Below are 4,373 nucleotides of genomic sequence, written 5' to 3'. Positions count from 1 at the left end.
AACTTCAGCCTGATAAGCTACCCAAATTGGAGAAGTGCGTCTTCATAGGATACCCAAAAGAAATTGTTGGGTACACCCTATATCACAAATCCGAAGGCAAGATCTTTGTTGCTAAGAATGGATCCTTTCTAGAGAAGGAGTTTATCTCGAAAGAAGTGAGTGGGAGGAAAGTAGAACTTGATGAGGTAATTGTACCTTCTCTCGAGTTGGAGAGTAGTTCATCACAGAAATCAGTTCTAGTGATGCCTACACCAATTAGTAAGGAAGTTAATGATGATGATCATGAAACTTTAGATAAAGTTACTACCAAACCTCGTAGGTCAACCAGAGTATGTTATGCACTAGAGTGGTATGGTAATCCATTCTGGAAGTCATGTTACTAGACCATGACGAACCTGTGAACCATGAGGAAGCGATGATGAGCCCAGATTCCACAAAATGGCTTGAGACCATGAAATCTGAGATGGGATCCACATATGAAGAACAAAGTGTGGACTTTGGTTGACTTGCCCGATGGTCAGCAAGCCATTGAGAATGAATGGATATTCAAGAGGAAGACAGGCGTTGATAGTAGTGCTACTATCTAGAAAGCTCGAATTGTCGCAAAAAGTTTTTCGACAAGTTCAAGGTGTTGACTACGATGAGATTTTCTCACTCGTAGCGATGCTTAAGTCTGTCTGAATCATGTTAGTGATACATCTCCAACGTATCTACTTTTCCTAATGCTTTTCCTCTTGTTTTGGAACCTAATTTGCATGATTTGCATGAAACTAACCCCGGACTGACGCTGTTTTCAACAGAACTACCATGGTGTTGTTTTTGTGCAGAAATAAAAGTTCTCGGAATGGAACGAAACTTTGCGAGGATTTTGTATATAATAAAAGAGAATTTCTGGAGCCAAGATCCACCAGAGAGGGGCCCCTGTGTGGGCACAACCCACCAGGGTGCGCCCCCCTCTCCTGGCACGCCCAGGTGGGTTGTCCCCACCTGGTGGCCCGCAGACGTCAACCCTGATACTATAAAATCACATATTTCCAGAAAAAAATCAGGGATAAAGAATTATCGCGATCCATGAGACGGAGCCGCTGCCAAACCCTGTTCTTCCTCGGGAGGGCAGATCTGGAGTCCGTTTGGGGCTCCGGAGAGGGGGATCTTCGTTCTTCGTCATCACCAACCTTTTCCATCGTCAATTCCATGATGCTCCCCACCTGGAGTGAGTAATTCCTTCGTAGGCTCGCTGGTCGGTGAGCAGTTGGATGATATTCATCATGTAATCAAGTTAGTTTTGTTAGGACTTGATCTCTAGTATCCACTATGTTCTTAGATTGATGTTGCTATGACTTTTCCATGCTTAATGCTTGTCACTTTGGGCCCGGGTGCCATGATTTCAGATCTGAACCATTTATGTTATCATCATTATATCCATGTTCTAGATCTGATCTTGCAAGTTATAGTCACCTACTACGTTTTATCATCCGCTAATCCCGGAGTGACAATAACCGGGACTTCTTCCGGTGATGACCGTAGTTTGAGGAGCACATGTATTTACTGTGTGTTAATGCTTTGTTCCGGTTCTCTATTAAATGGAGGCCTTAATATCCCTTAGTTTCCAATATGACCCTGCTGCCATGAGAGGGTAGGAAAAACGATGTCATGCAAGTTCTTTTAAGAAAGCACGTATGACTATTTATGGAATACATGCCTACATTATATCGACGAACTGGAGCTAGTGCCGAACCACCCTAGGTTATAACTGTCACATGATGAATATCATCCAACAAGTCACCGATCCAATGCGTACGAACTTTTTCCATATTGTTTCCGCTAAGTTACTACTGCTATCATCACTGTTACACTTGCTACAAAATTACTGCTATCACTGTTACTGTTACTATTTCTACTATCAAAACTATCAAACTACTTTGCTACTGACCACTTTGCTGCAGATAATTAATCTCCAGGTGTGGTTGAATTGACAACTTAGCTGCTAATACCTTCAAATATTCTTTGGCCCCCTTGTGTCGAATCTATAAATTTGGGTTGAATACTCTACCCTCGAAAACTGTTGCAACCCCCTATACTTGTGGGTTATCAAGACCTTTTTCTGGCGCCGTTGCCGGGGAGCATAGCTATATTTGTTGAGTCACTTGGGATTATTATCAATTTATCACTATGAAGAATCTGAAGGATCCTAAGACTAAGACATTTTCCTCAAGCACGAGGGAAGGTAAGAAACTGCCATCCAGTTCCGCTTTAGATTCACCTTCTGTTATGAGTAAACTTGCAACACCACCACATGCTATTAATTTTGATATGTCGCAAGTTATTGATGATGCTACTTCTACTATGAATGATGCTTATTATGATGCTAGTACCTTGCTTGATAATGATGACGTGCCACTTGGTGAATTTCTCGATGAACAAATTGCTAGAGTAATGATAACCCACAAGCATAGGGGATCGCAATAGTTTTCGAGGGTAAAGTATTTAACCGAAATTTATAGATTCGACACAAGGGGAGCCAAAGAATATTTGAACGTATTAGCAGCTGAGTTGTCAATTCAACCACACCTAGAGATTAATTATCTGCAGCAAAGTAGTTTGATAGTTTTGATAGTAGTGACAGTAGCAACGGTAACGATAACAGTGATAGCAATAATTTGTAGCAAGTGTAACAGTGATGATAGCAACAGTAACGCAGCAAGATCAATAAGGATAAATTCGTAGGCATTGGATCGGTGACTTGATGATATTCATCATGTGATAATTATAACCTAGGGCGATACGACACTAGCTCCAGTTCATCGATATAATGTAGGCATATATTTCGTAAATAGTCAGATGTGCTTTATTAAAAGAACTTGCATGACATCTTTTGTCCTCCCTCCCGTGGCAGCGGGGTCGATATTGGAAACTAAGGGATATTAAGGCCTCCTTTTATAGAGAACCGGAACAAAGCATTAACACATAGTGAATACATGAACTCCTCAAACTACGGTCATCACCGAGAGTGGGCCCGGTTGTTGTCACTCCGGGGTTGTCGTATCATAACCGTAGTAGGTGACTATAACTTGCAAGATCGGATCTAAAACATGGATATAATGATGAATACATAAACGGTTCAGATCAAAGTTCATGGCACCTGGGCGCAAAGTGACAAGAATTAAGCATAGCAAAGTCATAACAACATCAATCTAAGAACATAGTGGATACTAGGGATCAGGCCCTAACAAAACTAACTCGATTACATGATGAATCTCATCCAACTCCTCACCGACCAGCGAGCCTACGAAGGAATTACTCACTCCCGGTGGGGAGCATCATGGAATTGGCGATGGAGATGGTTGGTGATGACAAAGAACGAAGATCCCCCTCCCTGGAGCCCCAAAGAGACTCTAGATCTGCCCTCCCGAGGAAGAACAGGGCTTGGCGGCGGCTCTGTATCGTGGATCGCGATAATTCTTCCTCTCTGATTTATTTCTATAATAATGTGATTTTATAGTATAGGGGGGTCATCAGCGGGGCCACCAGGTGGGCACAACCCACCTGGGCGCGCCAGGAGAGGGGGGCGCGCCCTGGTGGGTTGTGCCCACCCAGGGGCCCCTCTCTGGTGGGTCTTGGCTCAATTTTTTTTATTATTGATATAAAATATCCTCGCAAAGTTTCGTTCCATTCCGAGAACTTTCTTTTTGCACAAAAAAAACACCATGGTAGTTCTGCTGAAAACAGCGTCAGTCTGGGGTTAGTTTCATTCAAATCATGCAAATTAGAGTCCAAACAAGAGGAAAAGCGTGAGAAAAAGTAGATACGTTGGAGATGTATCAACTCCCCCAAGCTTAAACCTTTGCTTGTCCTCAAGCAATTCAGTTGATAAACCGAAAGTGTGAAAAACAAAAAAAATTACGAACTATTTTGCTCTTGTTAGCATAAATAAGCTTAAACAACACCCAAGTTTTCAGCCAACATTATAACTAACCATGTCAACAATAACTCTTAAAGATTATAATGACTCATATCAATGGCATAATCAGCTAGCTAGCAATAATAAGATATCTCAAACAGCAACATGTTGTCAAAACAACCATGATAAAATATGACAATAGTGGTGTCTCGCTAGCCCTTTTTGAGACCGCAAAACATAAATGCCGAGCACCTCCAAAGTTCAAGAAACGACTAAACATTGTAATTCATGGTAGAAAAGATCCAGTCATGATGCACCCAACATTAGCTACACACAATGCATAAATCATGACAACTGTGCTCTACTCAGTTTCTGGCGCTTGGTTTTAGAAGGTGATGACACAACATAAAAGTAAATAGAAAGTCCCTTCGTAGAGGGAAGCAGTGATTTGCAGAGGTGCCAGAGCTCAATT

The sequence above is a fragment of the Triticum aestivum genome, chromosome 3B, assembly GCF_018294505.1.
Source record: "Triticum aestivum cultivar Chinese Spring chromosome 3B, IWGSC CS RefSeq v2.1, whole genome shotgun sequence".
NCBI lineage: Eukaryota > Viridiplantae > Streptophyta > Magnoliopsida > Poales > Poaceae > Triticum > Triticum aestivum.
This window is presented reverse-complemented; position numbering follows the sequence as displayed.